General features: G+C 43.3%; 1 protein-coding gene and 1 pseudogene across 1 annotated transcript in view; one reads left to right on the forward strand and one right to left on the reverse strand.

Annotated features, from left to right (window-relative positions):
- The window catches only part of DSCAM (DS cell adhesion molecule), a 737,093-nt gene that overhangs the window by 631,042 nt on the left and 88,489 nt on the right, over window positions 1-17,562 (reverse strand). The window lies entirely within an intron of this gene.
- LOC112408589 (THAP domain-containing protein 6-like) lies at window positions 16,835-17,489 on the forward strand (annotated as a pseudogene).

Raw genomic sequence — 17,562 nt, forward strand, 5'->3', positions numbered from 1 at the left:
AGGGTTGTTTTCTCCAGATGCCTCTCTCCTTGGCTTGTGGATGGCCACCTTCTCACTGTGTGCTCACGAGGTCTTTCCTCTGTGCACCTACATCCCCGCTGTCTCTCTCTGTGTCCAAATTTCCTCTGCTTATAAGGACACCAGTCAGATTAGGTTAGAGCCTCAAACTAACGACTCATTTTAACTTAACCACCTCTTTAAAGGCTGCATCTCCAATACAGTCACATGCTGAGAAACTAGAGGTTTTAGGGCTTCAACATATGAATTTTGGGAGGACACAATTCAGCCCATAACAGAAGGAAACAAAGATGGTGGAGGCATGACAAAAAGAAAATTCGAAACAACTGAGGTAAAGGAATTCTGAAGGTCCTGCAATGACTGCTATGCGTAAGGAGATGAAATGTACTCCAGGCCCCCAGACCCTCAAGAAAGAAGTTAAGGCAGGTTTTTGCCTCCACAAAAGGTAGAATGTTCTGACAACCAGAACTGCCCAACATTGAGGCTAGTGCTGGAATGCTTCCGAGGGGAATGTTATACTGGTGCAGCCAAGGGCCATGAGGGTTATTGAACCGTGTCTAGGTTCTTACATCTTTTAACTAAGAAGCATGAAATAAATAAAGCAATGCATATTTCTCTGCCTTGGACTAGAACACTGATTTTATAACTTGATCCCCTTGGAAGCTCCTTTTCTGGGTGATATGAACAAGGTTCTTGTAATTAATTACATATTAGCTCTAATTCCTGAAATAACTTATACAATTATTGATACAGTATCAAGTGAACATGCTTTGCAAAGTAAGTTACTTATCACCCTTTAAGTAATCCTAATTAGCTACTTATATAACTGGAAGATCATAGCTTGAATCTAAGATAAAGGCATATGAATGATGTATTAAAAACACTTTTTGAGAGGAATCAAACTGAGGAAGGCAATCTATACGACTATTATCACTGTTTAATGATACTTTTTGCTAGGACTGGGCTTGGAGCCAGCACCTCAGCTAAGACAATCACTTGCTATTCTTTCTGCTATTTCAAGAGTCCCTACTTTTTGCGCTGGGTAAGATCTGTGAGTTTGGCAGATCAGATGAAGGCATAAAATGATTTGGGGGAAATACATTGATAGCTAAATATTTATATGAGAAAACATTCACACCAATTCTCTTCCAATATCTGAAAAGAATTCTCTAATACCAATACCACCATACACACACAAAGCCCTTCTATGCCAAAGGCTGTGCCAGACACTGGGAGGGGTAAAGAGGTACATGTAGGTGCTCAGGAAACACAAAGCCAGGTAGCTGCTGTCTTCACAACCATCCACAGGTCACAACAATTATAAGAAGGGAGGATGGAGAAAATGAGAGAGAGGCAGCATAAACAGGGAACTGGGATGGAGCACAGGATCCCACTGCTAGGATTAGGAGGGACACTGTGGAGGATGCTGCCTGGAGAGTATTTTGCAGCTGTAACTTCCCGCTCCGGGGCTTTTCTTTCATTTGGAGGGTCCTTATATCGAAGGAGTGATTCTCCACTGGGGGAAATTTTGTTCCCCAGGGAACATCTGACGATGCTTAAAGACACGGTTGATTGTCCCAGCTGGGGGTTGGGGCGGTGGTATGTATCTAGTGAGTAGAGACAAGGGGGGCTGCTAAGCATCGTACAATGCACAGGACAAGCCCCTGTAATGAAGAACTATCCGACCCCAAATGTCATTAGTCCCACAGTTGAGAAACCCTGCATTGGAGTATAAGACCCACAGACTTTCTCTCCTTCCCTCCTTTACCTCAGACGAGAGGTGAATCTGGGAGAAGAAAGTAGCACATCTCCTTTTTGTCCTTTCTCCTGCTGGCATCTGTCTGCCTGCAGGGAACATGTCCTTTGGGTCTGCTGTCATCTGTGTGGTAAACTAAGCAGGGTGCAGCTTGGCCTGGTTCTGGGGTTCAAACTGAGACTTTGTCATAAAAAGATGATATTTTGATCTCCATCATTCCTCTTTTCTCTTTCTTTCCTCTCTCCTAATTGGTTCCAAGGGTGGAAAGAAAACCAGATGTCTCATTGGCTTCCTTAAAATCCCACCATCAGTTACCCTCAAATGTAAAATGTATGACCGGCCTTAACTACATTCTCCAAATGTCAGCGCTTAATAAACAATGAGTAGATTAAGCTCGGTGAGTATTGAATTAGATGTGCACGGACTTGGGGTCATCTGGAGATCCATGTCACCCTAAGGAATTCTGAAAGCGGCCTAAAGATGAAATCTCGAGGACCTCAGATCCCAGGAAACCCTAATTAGAGGCTCTTGGTTTTAATAGCTTCTGAAGAGGTCAGACTGTAGGGCTACTCTAGAGGAGCCTTTAACATATTTTTTTAATTAAAACAAATGTGTAACTCTGTGTGGTGATGGATGTTAACTAGATTTATTGTGGTGGCCATGTCAATATATATGCATATATCAAATCATTAAGTAGTGCATCTGAAACTAATATAATGTTTATGTCAATTTTATCTCAATAAAAAACTAAATTAAATTTTGAAATATTTTTTTTAATGATCAATAACCACCTTGGAAAAGGCCTCTTTAACGATGGCCAGAGCCCAGAGTCAAGCCAAGAGAACAAAAAGTCTTTCTTTCCTTCCTTCCTTCCAAGGTCTGCATAATATGTAAATCACGGCACTTTCTTTTCACCTTATTTCAGCACCTGCTCTGCCTCTCTGAATGTAAATAGAATTGTTTGCGAAATCTGCACACAATGTGTCAGCAGAAGTGTCTCTAAAAATTCAATGAAGCCCTTCATCCCACCTTTGCAATGCAGGTGGCTCCCACTTGATTTTCCAGGGCCCTCTTTTCAGTTACTATCTTATTTCCTCTAGAACGCCATATGAAAATGTAGACTACGGAAATGGTGTTTCTGCTTGCTTAATTCATGCAATCTCTACCCTCCTTCTCGCTTTGTCAACCCCACTTTGTAGGGTTCCAAAGGGTGAGGCATGGTCTCACATATTTATGTAGAAGAAAAATGTGACGTGCTTTTGGAAGAGAGAAGACAAGTAAGAGGATCCGGTGGTTGGGTCCCTGTCTTCATTTGCATGTATGACACAAAACAGAAACGCGCATCAGTTTGAAATGGGTCAACTATGCACAAATCAATTTTAAAAACTGCTAAGGCATCCAGAGATAAATTGGCAAAGGAATTAATCTCTCCTCTTTCCTTGTCCATATGCCTGTTAATTGTGTGTATAGCACTGAGTTATATTGATTCCTGTGCTTGTTTTTCTCTCCCACTAGACTGAAAAGTTTCAGCGAGGCAAGGACTGTATCCCATCCGTCCCCGGGATTCTAACACCTAGCCCGGTACTGACACAAATGAGATACTACGTAATTGTTTATTGAATTTAATTCAATTCAAAGGACGTATGAGCAGACAAGTCACAAAAGAGGAAATGCAACTAGTTAAGGAACATGTAGAATTTATAGCAACTAAAGAAATGCACAAAAAGCCACAGTGTTTAAAATGCATTTGCATTCACTTGAAACTGTAATGCACATTTTAGAAAGCAACGTGGTTAACAGGTACCAAGATGCTGAAAAAGGTTATCCTCTTTCACTCAGTAGTTCTGCTTCGAGGAACCTACTTTATAATACTATAATACTAATATACATATATGTACTATTGGTGAAGTACCTAACTACAATTATGCTGAGAAACTTCGAATGCCATTGTATCTTTTAATCCTCAAAAAGACAGTAACAACAATCTTATGGGGTAGGTAGTAGAGTCCCATTTGAAGAATGAGAAACAGAGGCTCTTGGACATTATCTAAAATAAGGAGGTCGTGAGGGCCACAGGGCTGCAGAGGGGCAGAACCACGATTCAAACCAGATCTGTGAAACTCCCAAGCCTGGGCTTTTTCATCTACAATGTATTCTGAGGTTATGATCTTAAATAGCATAGATGTTTCTACACAAAGTTCTTCTTCTCAATCTTATTTAAAACCCCACAAAGTTGCAAATTATCTAAATAAACCATAAGAAGAAAATTTCTAATTGTGGAGCATTAGTTTAGCAGCTATATAGTTTACAGATGAAAAATTCTACTTAAAAATTATATTAGGGAATACTATAGATCTAAGACAATATTAAGCAGAAAGCACAATTGTGACTGCACAGTGGTTTCAATTAGAAAACCAAGTTTAAATGTAGGAAAAAAAGGTAATAAGGAATATTCTAGCCTTCTGAGAGTTAGGACTATAAAAGATATTTTCCCTTACTCTAACGTCTTGTTTTCACTAGCAGAGTTTTTTACTAATGGATTTCTTGAATTCTGTTAGTTATAAAGGCAGGTTTTGATTTCACTTTAAGGCATAAATGATGGATGTATAGTATAGGATCCCATGTTTGTTAAATCAACACTTTACCGAGCCATGGGAGAAGTTTGCATTTAAAAGCTCGGCAACCTGCATGTCTTGGGTCAACAACTTATTACAGGGCTGGTGGCATGGTCACAGGGAGGAGAGAGCAATGGTGGGTCCTCTTCTGATGAGCCTGAAAGTCAGGACTTATCAGGAGGAGAGAGCCTGGGGTAGCCTCTTCCCGACTGTGTGCTTTCTTCCCCTCACATTATTGGACTCACCAACCTCTTGCTGAAGTTTCCTGGGACCACTCTATTTGCTGGGCTATTCTGTTGGATCTCTGTTTAGCCTAACAGCAATGGGACTTAGGTGAAAAAACTTACCCAAGCCTCAGTTTATTTATCACTAAAATGGGACTGAAAATAACTAGCTTATATTTATATAAATAAATATGTACGTTTAGTGCTATTTTTTGCCAATAATATTCAATAAAGGATAGCTACTATTATTAGTATTAAAACAGTAGCAATAATAAAGAAAACAATGTTGATGATAATATATCCACCTGATTAAAAATTCATTTGTTTCAATGGGTCCAGTGTTACTGATGGATGTCCTTTACCAGCATGAGCCTATTTCTCCCTCCCTCCCTGTGTTTGAAGAGCTTGGGAATCTCTTTACCCATCTGTTCATATCTTTAGCCACCCAAATACACGCACACCCTGATTCCTCCTACAAGAGCTCAGACAGTGGTGGTTAAGAATACTCCAGAACTCGACGAGCCTCCCTAGGTTTGCATCTTGGCCCTACCACATTCCAACCACATGACCACGGGCGAGGTAACGACCTTCTGGGCGCCTCCCTTTCCACATCTTTAAGATGAAGATAATAGAACTGACTTCACAGGTTTATTATGATCATTAAGTGGGGCCAGCACAGAGGAGCGTCCAGAACACTGTGGGCAAATGGCCTGTGGCCAGTCAACACAGTCCTGTATCTTCATCAGGATACTGACTGTTAAAGACACACGCACCCCTGTGTTCACAGCAGTACTACTTACAATAGCCAAGGCATGGAAGCAACCTAAGTGCCCGTCATCGGATGAATGGATAAAGAAGATGTGGCACATATATACAATGGAATATTACTCCCATAAAAAGAAACGAAATTGAGCTATTTGTAATGAGGTGGATGGACCTAGAGTCTGTCATACAGAGTGAAGTAAGTCAGAAAGAGAGAGACAAAACCGTATGCTAACACGTATATATGGAATTTAAGAAAAAAAAAATGTCATGAAGAACCTGGGGTAAAACGGGAATAAAGACACAGACCTACTGGAGAACGGACTTGAGGATATGGGGAGGGGGAAGGGTAAGCTGTGACAAAGCGAGAGAGAGACATGGGCATATATACACTACGAAACGTAAGGTAGATAGCTAGTGGGAAGCAGCCGCATAGCACAGGGAGATCAGCGCGGTCTCTAGATCACCTAGAGGGGTGGGATAGGGAGGGTGGGAGGGAGGGAGATGCAAGAGGGAAGAGATCTGGGAACATATGTATATATATAACTGATTCACTTTGTTATAACACACCATTGTAAAGCAATTATACTCCAATAAAGATGTTAAAAAAAAAAGATGTGGTACATGTATACAATGGAATATCACTCAGCCATAAAAAAGAATGAAATAATGTCATTGGCAGCAGCATGGACATGGATGGACCTAGAGATTATCATATTAAGTGAAGTAATTCAGAGAAAGATAAATATCATATGATACCACTTACATGTGGAATCTTAAAGAAAATGATACAAATGAACTTATTTACAAAACAGAAATAGACTCACAGACATAGAAAACAAACTTATAACTACCAAAGGGGATAGCAGGGAGATAAATTAGGAGTCTGGAAATTAACAGATACACACTACTATTTATGAAATGTCAATAGATAATCAACAAGGACCTACTATATAGCACAGGGATCTATATTCAACATCTTGTCATAACCTACATGCTTAGGTATCGACAGGGTTGACTTTTTCTGGAGGTCCCTCTCCTGTGTTTGCAGGTGGCCTCCTTCTCCCTGTGTCCTCATGGGGTCTTCCTTCTGTGTGTGCCTGAGTCCTAATCTCTTCTTTTTATAAGGACACAAATTATATTGGATTAGGGCCCAGTCTAATGACATCATTTTAGCTTAATTATTTCTTTAAAGACTCCAAATCCAGTCACACTCTGAGATACTGGGGGTTAGAACTTCTATGTAAGAACTTGGGTGGGTGGGTGGGGGCACAATTGAGTCTGAAATAAGGAGGACAAAGTGTAGTTTTTATTTCCCACAGTCACTGTGTCACTTCAGATTTGTAGGTTACAGTTTTCTCCATCAGAGCAAATCTCCTAAACCTGGCAGGCAGTTTAGTCTTGGTTGTTTTTTTCACTTTAGTCTACAGTTTTCAGACATGATTTTCAACAGGCCCGTTGTCACAGGTGGAATCTCTCCTCAGGAAAGAGATGCAGGTGAGCCTTCTTCCTGCCAACATTTCAACCAAGAGCCACAGCAAACCTTTATAAGCAAACTTTTACCAGCCCCCTATTCCGAGGACTATGGGAACAACGGGATGTGAGCAGAGGGAAGCCCTGTAGCCAACAACCTTTTAAAGCGACTGCTTGAAAGGCCTACAGTTACGCCCCGTGAAGTCCTCGTAAGGAGGGAAAAACAGATTCAGAAGAAGGTCTTCTTCCGTATTTGAGGTGTGAAGTTTCAAGTATTCACAGTTAGCTTTGAGCCACGCCAGCTCAAGTACGACAGGGCTCTCTGCAGCCTCCTTGCAAAGCTAAAGTGAGCAGAGGGGGTGGATGATTTGGTCAGAAACCTCAAACCCTCTGTTTAGTCCCCATCAAACTAAGGGCAGTCCAGGTAAGGCGGTCAGGAAACTCTCCACAGCATTTGCTGTCCACAGCCATCTCCTAACCACATATAGTCCCATATAGGAGAGTCACGATAAGCTCCTCTTTAAATTTAAGACTACCATGGAGCATCAAGCCTCATTTACATCTGAGTGCAAACTACTTTAATCACAGAATCTTCTGCATTAGCCGAGTGTTGCTGTGTGTTTCAAGAACAGACAATGTCAGCTTGGATAAAGTAGATGAAAGGGAGGTTTGGGATACACCTGGATGGAGTTTTTGACCCAAGCAAGGGAGGCTGGGGACCCTAGATTTCTGGGTGGTAGGGACACTGGGAATGAGAGGAGGGCTCAGAAAACCAGGAAGGGCAGCCAGCAAGGAGGGAGTCCTTTGAAATTGTGCCCAGAGGCTCTGAGATAGGTGGTATGGTCCTGAAAAATGTCTCTTGTAACTTACAAAGTCCTGGTCAAAATCTCAGAAGTTGAGAATGATGCTAAAGCTTAACAAATTTCAAATCGCTGTCATTTCCCGAGTCTCAGTCAGCGTGCAGCGTCTCCATTCAAGTCGGGTCAAGATATTTTAGCCGGGCTTCCCTGGTGGCGCAGTGGTTGAGCGTCCGCCTGCCGACGCAGGGGACGCGGCTTCGTGCCCCGGACCGGGAAGATCCCACTATGCCGCGGAGCGGCTGGGCCCGTGAGCCATGGCCGAAGTCAAGATATTTTAGCGGGGCTTCCCCGGTGGCGCAGTGGTTGAGCGTCCGCCTGCCGATGCAGGGGACGCGGCTTCGTGCCCCGGACCGGGAAGATCCCACTATGCCGCGGAGCGGCTGGGCCCGTGAGCCATGGCGGCTGAGCCTGCGCGTCCGGAGCCTGTGCTCCGCAACGGGAGAGGCCACAACAGTGAGAGGTCCGCGTACAGCAAAAAAAGAAAAAAAAAAAAAAGATATTTTAGCTAAGCAGCGACGTGTGCTGTGCAAGGAGGACAGGCTGTTCCCCTTATACAGAGTAAGTGGGGGCTAGGATAATCTCCCCGGGCCCTCTCACGGCAGTCACCAAGGTCGGGACAGGAGCCGTGATCAGAAATGGAGAAAAAAGCTGAGCACAGAATAGTGAAAATGTCTCTAGTCTCTGGAGGGTGTGACTTTGTGACATACTGAAAACAGGAAACATGACTCAAGCAAAATTCACCTCCCTGGTTTTCTAGTTTGTCAGCTAAAAAACCGAAGGTTAAACATGCCTACCTTGGCAGGCTGTTGGATAGAAGGAATAAAATGAGATATCTCAACTGTGTAGAGTGGGTGCTCAATATCTTTTGTGTGTACACAAACACACACACGCACACACACGTACACACACACATACTCTTCTAGAATGGTGCCCCAACTGTTCACCCCAGCACACGTTGAACGGACTTACCTACTGTACTCCGGAGCAGTGGTTCTCCAAGTACGGCCCCTACAGCAGCAGCAGGAGCCTGAGGTGGGAGCTTGTTAGAAATGGATATCTCAGCCCCCAAGGGAATCAGAAAACCTGCATTCTAACAAGCCCTCCAGGTGATTCTAATGGACAAGTTTGAGAACCACTACTCTAGACCAACGGTTAGCTGCCTGGCTGCACAGTAAAGTCACCTGGGATGTTTGTAAAAACAGTGGTAATACCACGGCCCCACCCACGCCAACTAAATCAGAACTTTGTAAACAGAGTCCAGGCCCAGAACTTTCTTTTTAAAGATCTTTCTCAGGTGATTCTAACGTGCAGACAATACTGAGAGACTACGCTTCTGGGTACCACAGCTGCGGAGTTCCTTGGTGGTTCTCAGATTGAACACCCACCTTTTCATTCCTTTGTTTCCCCAAATACAAGGGCCTCTTCTATGCCAAGCACTGTGGTGGGTAGTGGGGATACAAGACAGACGCGGACCACACATTTCTGGAGTGTAGAGTCTGGTGGGCATCACAGAGCCCACCACTTACAGCCACACTAGTTGTGCACTGCATAACTCCAAGTGGGTGTCCTTCACATCTTTATATACAACGAGTAAAGCCGCACAGAGTATCCGAGGCTGAAGCCCAAGGTAATCTTGGCCCCTAAAGATGCAGAGTATATAACTCCCAAGTAGCTTTAGCCTCTACTCTTGGCACTGCCAATGGCTTCCCAGGGAGTCCCAGCAGGATCCAGGCCAGTGAGTTGATTTTCTTATCACTCTGTTATGTATAATCACTACATTTTTTAATTGATGAGGGACATGACATGGAATATGACTTTGCTGAGCATGGTGGTTTTATTTTTTAATGAACTGGTACCATTATATAGTGTTTTCACTTTGAACTTACTTTATTCATAGTGTGGTAGGCTGAATAATGGCCCCCAAAAGACATGCAGGTCTTAACCCCTGGAACCAGTCAACGTTTTCTTACATGGTGACAAGAACTTTGCAGATGTGATTAAAGATCTTGAGATGGTGAGATTTTCCTGGATTATCTGTTTGGCCATAAATGCAGTCACAAGTGTTTTTACGAGAGAGCGACAAAGGGAGATTTGATACAGGAGACGAAAACAATGAGACCAGTGAAAAAGGATGCTACCCTGTGGGCTTCAAAGGTGGAAGAAGGCGCTAGGAGCCCAGGAATGCAGATCTAGAGAAAGTGAAGGCAAGGGGACGGACACTCTCCTACAGCCTCTGGAGGGAACACCTCTGGACACACTGATTTTGGCCTAGTGACCCTGATTTCAGACCTCTGACCTCCAAGCTATAGGAGAATAAAGGTGTGTTGTTTTAAGTCACCGAGGTCCTAATTATTTGATGCAGCAGCAATATGAAGCTGATATACTTATGCCCAAATAAAGAAAATCCAGAACAAGAGTAGTCGGTTTGGGAGAGAGGTTAAGGACACCTGAAATTTAACGGGCCAGGCTCTGCGCTGGTTACTTTACGCGGATTAGGTCTCAACCTCACAACAATCATGGGAGAAAGGGGATCTCATCATCACCATCACCATCCTTTCAGTTTTAAAGACGAAAGTAACTTACAGGAAAGGTTAAATAATGTCATCCAAATCACCCACCTGGTAAGTAGCAGAGTTTGAACCCATGTCTGCTTGACTCATAAGTACAATTTCCAAAAGGCACCTTCCACTCAACAAATTAACTGGATATCACTGTAGAAGGCTTTTGTATTGAGTTTAAAATTCTGCTCTGATTGGAGCATAACGGGTTACTGATGAATGACCTCTATGGCCTGAAAGCAGAGTGTCTGAAGCAACCACTTTTGAAGAGCTTTTTTTTATAGTAACCTGCAAAGAGCAGCCCATCCCACAAGTGAATGTGGTGGGCGGTCCCACAGACACTGTTCACACAGCCATAACATAAATGCCATTAATAATTCCCCATTCAATACAGTCTTGCCCCAAAGAAATTGTTTCTGCATCATCAACTCCTGGCAGCAACTTTGCTATATCTGAGCTGCCACTTCTCACAAATAATGGCCTTTTATCCCACTTGAAACTTGTCACCTGGAACAAATAAGGTCTTTACAAGTCCCAGAAAATGAGAGAATTCTCTCCACAAAGTATATTATTTTTTACTCATTCCCTACCCTGACATAATAAGAGGGGTTAACCTACCGGAGAGGTTGAATTCACATCACCAAAAAAATGCAGTGAGGATTTGCTCATATCAGAAGGGAAAAATCTGGTTTGTATAAAAAAGTAAAATCTGACATGCAGAAAAATTATTCTAAAAACTAACAAACAAGTAAATTTTATTTATTTATTATAAATAAAGTTTGATAAAATTTACTTTATAATCTATAATTACATCAGTAAAATGATTTCATGCCACAGAGACTTACTCAGATATCACATTTCTATGTGGTAAGAAAGTCTTAGGATCTCTCACAAGTCCTGGGTCTGAGGAACTTTCCCTAAATCCCTCAAAATGTGTCTTTGTGGTATAAAGAGATCAACATTCCCTAAACTGATCAATACTTTAAAAGAAATTGCAATAAAAAATAACAATAATGATGACGCCTTATACTCAGCGATTCCCCTATACCAGAGGACGTTTGAGGGCCTCACAGCCAGTAACTCTTTACTCCTCTCATTGTGAGGAAGTATCTTTGTCATCCCGGTTTTGCAGATGAGGAAACTGAGACACAAAGCGGGTACGAGGTATAGCCAGAATTCTATGCTAAGCATATTAGGGCCAGAGTCTTCTTAAGCACGGTGTTTTAATGTCTCATCAAAATTCTAAAAGGCTTTTCAGAGAAACTCGAATATCTTACTTCATAACTTACACAAAAGTCTAAATAGCCAAGAACAGCAAGGACTCACTCTACCCGATAACAAGACTAGTTATAAACCACGGTAATTGAACCAGTGGTCTGTTGGTGCGGGGATGGACCAGTGGGTCTCTGGAGCCAACGAGAGGCCAGAAGAGACCTGCACTACACAGGAGGGAAGAAAGGAAAAGAAGAGACACTCAGGAAATAACGCTGGGACTATTTGTTACCATATGGAGGTAAACAAAATTTAATCCCTATCTCTCACTGTACAAAAATCAACTCAAGGTAAATTAAGGACTTAATGAAATGCAAGTCAATACAAACTATTCTGGAGAAAAAAAGTAGGAAATGTGTAGTAGGAACACAATTTTTAAGACAAGAACACCAATCAAAAATTGGAAAATTAATCTGAGAGTACCTATTCATCAAGAAAAACAGCAAAAAGGTGAAATATAAAGCACAAATGGGAAGAAACTTACAGCATCTGCAACCATATGACTAACAAAGAATTAGTATAAAGAATATATAATAAACTACAAAGAGAGAGAGAGGAAGAAGATAAACAATCCAATAACAAATGGGCTAAAGGCATTAGTAGGCATTTCACAGAATTAAATGTTTCTTTTTCAAATCACTGAATTCCATTTCTCTACTAGATCATTCCTAACAGCGTACGGCTGAGAGGTTATCACACCCATCTTACCCTCTCATCTCAAATCCTTCCTTAGCTCCACTTTCCCCCTCAGCCTTCTACTCTCACCTCCTAAGCAGGTGATTTTCCCCACCGCGCCACCAAAACAGCTCTTATAGACGTCACCATGGCCCACATGTCACCCCAGCATGACATGAATATTCGATGCTACTGATTATGCCCGGTCGCCCTCTGATCAGAAACCCCTTGAGGCTCCTACTCAGATTCCTTTGAGGATTCCCTCTTGTTTCCTGAATGTTGAAGTGTCTCTGCACTCAGTCTGGGACCTTTTCCCTATTTATACTCACTCCCTTGATGACCACCCATCCTGAAGGTTTTTAACGGTATCTCTAGGCTGGCATCTCCTAATGTCTCGTTCTAGCCCAGACCTCTCATCTGAACTCCAAACGTCTATGCCCAACTGCATCCTCCCATCGGCACTAGGATGTTGGGTTTGCTTCGCAGAGCGGACACGCCCCTAAGTGAGCCCTGGTCCTTCCCTCCCTGCCCTCCAACCTCTCCTCTCTCCAGCTTGCCCATCACCACAAGCAGTACCTGAAAGCAATCGTCCTTTCTCTGTCACCGCAAATCCCATTCATCAGAAAAACCTAACGCTCAGCCGAAACGCGACCCCCTTTCACCGCATCCGTTATCATCTCTCCTCAGCAGGACTGCAGTGCCTGTTTGGTCTGCGAGCTCCACGCGATGGACAGAGAAATCTGGTCAGAACTCTGGTCACAGAATGTCACTCTGCTCCGACACCTCCCACTCTCTCTCTGTCCTCATCTCCTCCATCGGCACCCTCTTGGCCACCCTGCTTTCTCCCCACAGAGGCCTCCTTACGGTACTCGAAACACACCTGACTCAACATTGCTGCGGGGCTTTGGAACTTCCTGTTTGCTCTGCCTGGGAAGTTCTTCCCCTGACATCTCCCTCACCATCCCCAGGTTTTCACACAAATATCCCCTCCTCAGCCCCCCATCTGAAACTCCACATCTCCCCTAAAATTACTCTTCACTGCTTCAGTTTTCCCCTGACACCAATTACCATCTAACCAGCTACACCGTCTATTTATCCTGTTCATGCACAAGAATGAAGCTACCTTAGGACACTGGGTTGCCTGTTGTGTTTGCTCTCTAGCTCCAGACCTAGAATCAATGGGCACAGCAATTGCACAGATAATTATTTGTTGGATGGAAGAACGAACTACACACACCATCACGGATACACCTCAAAGCAATAATGTTGAGAAGAAAGCCAGTCCCAGAAGAACACCTCCCTTGTGATTCTAATTACATAAAGTTCAAGAGTATGCACATCTTAGCAAGATATTACTTAGGGCTACGAACACATGTTGACACAACTACAAAGAAAAGCAAGGATTAACTAACACCAAATTCAGGAGTGAGTTTCCCTCTGGGGGAGGGGGTGTGATTGGAGAGGAGCACACGGGAATTTTCAAGGACACCCTTCGGTTTCTTAACTTCGGCAAGGGTTCTACACACCCATTTTGTTAGTGTAAAAAATTTGTAGGGCTTCCCTGGTGCCACAGTGGTTGAGAATCTGTCTGCCGATGCAGGGGACACAGGTTCGAGCCCTGGTCTGGGAAGATCCCACATGCCGCGGAGCAACTGGGCCCGTGAGCCACAATTACTGAGCCTGCGCGTCCAGAGCCTGTGCTCCGCAACAAGAGAGGCAGCGATAGTGAGAGGACCATGCACCGCAATGAAGAGTGGCCCCCGCTCGCCGCAACTGGAGAAAGCCCTCGCACAGAAACAAAGACCCAACACAGCCATAAATAAATTAATTAATTAATTTAAAAATTCACGACATATGTTAATATTAAAAAAAAATTGTAAAAAGACAAGAAAAATCATTTAGAGCACAGCAGACCACATCACCTCTTTGGAATCCAATATTCATAATACGGGATTTCAAATACGGTCCCACCACTGATACAGTGCTCTGTTCTGCTTTCTTGGCCGTATACAAACTCACTGCACAGCAAAATCAGTTTACTTATTCTTGCCCCACAGCCCAACTGGACGGCAAAACTCACCCCAAGAGACTGAGCTGTAACAGCCAAGGCAAGAAGCAGGTGACGGTCGTCTCTGATTTTGTATCCGCCAACAGCGCTTTGTACATGGCAATGATGAAAAGAGACATCTTCTGATGCATTACACAAACCACGGAATTTGACTTAGTAGCGTGGGGGTTTGTATCAAGAGAGGAGAATGAATTCCCAAAGGAGCGGGTGCTTCCTTTCTGCTGCGCCCCTCCTTTTCTCAAAAGCCAGTTCAGCTCTCCCTCCTGCCTGAGAGCAGCTGCCCTCACCGCCCACATACACGTGGGTCCTCACGGGCTCCCACAGCTGAAAAGGGCGTCATGAGGCAGAGACTCCGCCAAATGCTCTTCCTCAGGAAAATTACCTTTGGCTCCATTGACATCTGACACTTTGGCATGAACACCGAGAAGATTTGAGACAATATGTGAGAAAACGAGCAGTTATCTTTAAAACATTGTTATAGCACTGGACAAGAATGCAAATGTTCAACGGTAGCCCTGTGACTAAACCTCAAGGAAATAAACAAATTAGATGATAGACAGATGGATAGACAGATAGGTAGGTAGGTGGTAGATAGATGGATAGGTAAGCAAATAAGTAAATGGAGGAAGGAATGAGTTTGTTGTCCCCAGCAAATATTATATACTAGACACTCAATAAACATCTGTTGACTGAATGAATGAGGTAATGGATGTCAAACAACGGGATAAACTATGGTCCAAAGTATCTAACACCTCGTCAGTAGACACAATCTACCTGAGTAGACACAATCAGCCCTTCGGCCTCCACTGTGTGCGAAGCTCAGGTAAACGTGCATTTTGCTTCCTTCTCCTGGACACCAGGCCTTTAGGAAGCCAGCCTGTCCATGTTCCTGCTACATGGCAGGTGCTTGATGAACAAACTGTTTTACTTAATCTCTTATATATTTGGGGAGAGTATCTACAAGGATCCATCCAATTTCATGTATCAGGAGGTTTCCCTTGACCTCTCAGATACCAAAAAATGACCTTCTCCAGGGAAAGTCTGGTTGTACCAGGTGAGTCCAGTGTGGTGACACTAAGACCTCTCTATCTCTGGGTGACAAAGAGCCTTGGAGGGGTCAAAACCTTCCACAGCTTATCTATAGTCCTTTGTTCTCCAGAACCGTGCCATCCCATATGACAGCCAACAGCTGCATGTAACTATTAAATTCAAATCCATGAAAGTTAAATAAAATTAGTAATTCCACTCCTTAGTCACTCTAACCACATTTCAAGTGCTTTTGGGAGTCACATCTGCCTAGTGGCTACGAGCTGCTAAATGGCCTAATGTTCTAGAACGTTTCCATCATCACAGAAAGTTGCTTTTAGACAGGGCTGGGCTGGCATGTGATCCGATGTTACAGTATCACCTTTGACTGTACCTCAAAGGATACTGAATATAAACCAGCTAGAAATCCTGAAAACTACAGAAAGAGCTACAATGATTTAATAAGGATTATGGAACTTAAAAAGACATGAATCATAGTTGAGGAAGCAAAAATATAAATGAAGTAGCATTTCATGGGGGAAGGGAATGAGTAAATCCTCTACTTAAAGATGAAGCAACACATTATACAAAGTATAAACGGATACAAGTGACGCTCTTTAGATCTATATAATGCTGAATTGAAAGCAAATGCATTGGTCAAGATATAAACGAATCCATTTACAAACTAATTGGATTGTTAGGTGCACGTCACGATCCGTAGCCTGAGGTAGCACTTCCAGCTAATGGTGGTAATTGTTTTTAGATAACCTCAAGGTGAGTACAGTCACTCAGTGCTCTATTTAACTCCCTTTTCTAGTGGAGAAATTATGCTATAGGTCAGCCTAATGGGAACACACACCTGATATGCATACAAAGGGCAACTGAAGAGTCAAGAAGTAAAATGTTTAAAAAACAATGCTTCGTAGAATGAATTAAGACGGACAAGAACCTGCACTACCACTGCAGCAGAGCCAAAAGCCCGCACCCTTCACATGCACGGTTCTGCACTTGCGAGCTTTGTGACCTGGAATTTGCCACTAAGCCTCGCTGCATTTTCAAATTTCCATCTGCAAAGTGAAAGGGGTTGTGCGACTGTTTGGCACTTCTTTTCGTTCCTGGGGACAGTGAATCAATGACCACGGCAGTGACAGAGATGGGAAGGAAGAGTGGCCGAGTCTTTCTCATCATCAAGCCAGCTCCTCCCATGCCGGGCCCAGATGGAGGCACCGACATCTTCCCAGTCACCTTCCCCAGACACCTTGGACCCAGGCTCCATCGTTCTGCTGACCCTGCCACTATCCTGTCCTCCCTGTTGCAACACCACGTACAACACACACACACACACACACACACACACACACACACACACACACACACACACACACACCATGCACACATTAGCAGACAGGTGAGTTCAACAGCAAACCAAGAGGGCTGATGGGATGGAAGCGAGGGGAGGCGCAATCTCTGTCGTGAGCGTTAGTCGCTGCCTTCGCCACTAACGTTCTGGTATGAGTCACTAAAACCATGGTGAAATCCTGCTTGGCCATTGGATGTGCTTCTCGCTGTTTACCAAATTCCAGGTTAAAAGGACTGACATTTCGCGTATTCCCCAGAGATGAAGACGTCAAAAGAAAATGGGTATTAGCAAGAAAAGACCTGATGTGAATTCAGCAGGCATTTGGGAGCCTAAAAAAGGAGATGTGTTGTGTTCAAGGCACTTTAAGAAGACAGATTTTGACAGAAGCGCTCCAAATATTAAACTGAAACCTGGAGTCATACCTTCTAATTCCCCATCTCACTTATAGGGGAAGAGAGAAAGCTTCTCTGTAGGAAAAACTTCACCCTCAAGCCCTTCCAGTCACAAACCACAGTCACCACCTTGTTGGTGCTTCCTCGTGTATGGAGGAATTCCAGTCCCAGGTCATTTTTGAGCATAGCTACAGTGTAATGGACAGTCCAAAGAAACTTAAGCATAAATTAGATCAAATGATCAGCGAGCTAGAGGATACCAAGAAAAGTCTGCGGAATGTTTTAGACGGGGAAAAACATTTCCAAAAATCACTGAGGGAAGACAATCAGGGAATTAAAGGATGAATGTCTCATCTGCCAAGAAACAGCAAACAGACTGGAAGTTTTCTGTTGGGAGTGATGTCAGGAGAGTATGAACTATATTTCATGAAATAATTTCACGTTATGTTCTACCTAAAATTGATATTGGTACAGCTTTTCAGAAAATGATCACCATCATTAAA

Source organism: Neophocaena asiaeorientalis, unplaced genomic scaffold, assembly GCF_003031525.2.
Source record: "Neophocaena asiaeorientalis asiaeorientalis breed wild unplaced genomic scaffold, Neophocaena_asiaeorientalis_V1.1 scaffold45, whole genome shotgun sequence".
In the NCBI taxonomy this organism is placed as follows: Eukaryota; Metazoa; Chordata; class Mammalia; order Artiodactyla; family Phocoenidae; genus Neophocaena; species Neophocaena asiaeorientalis.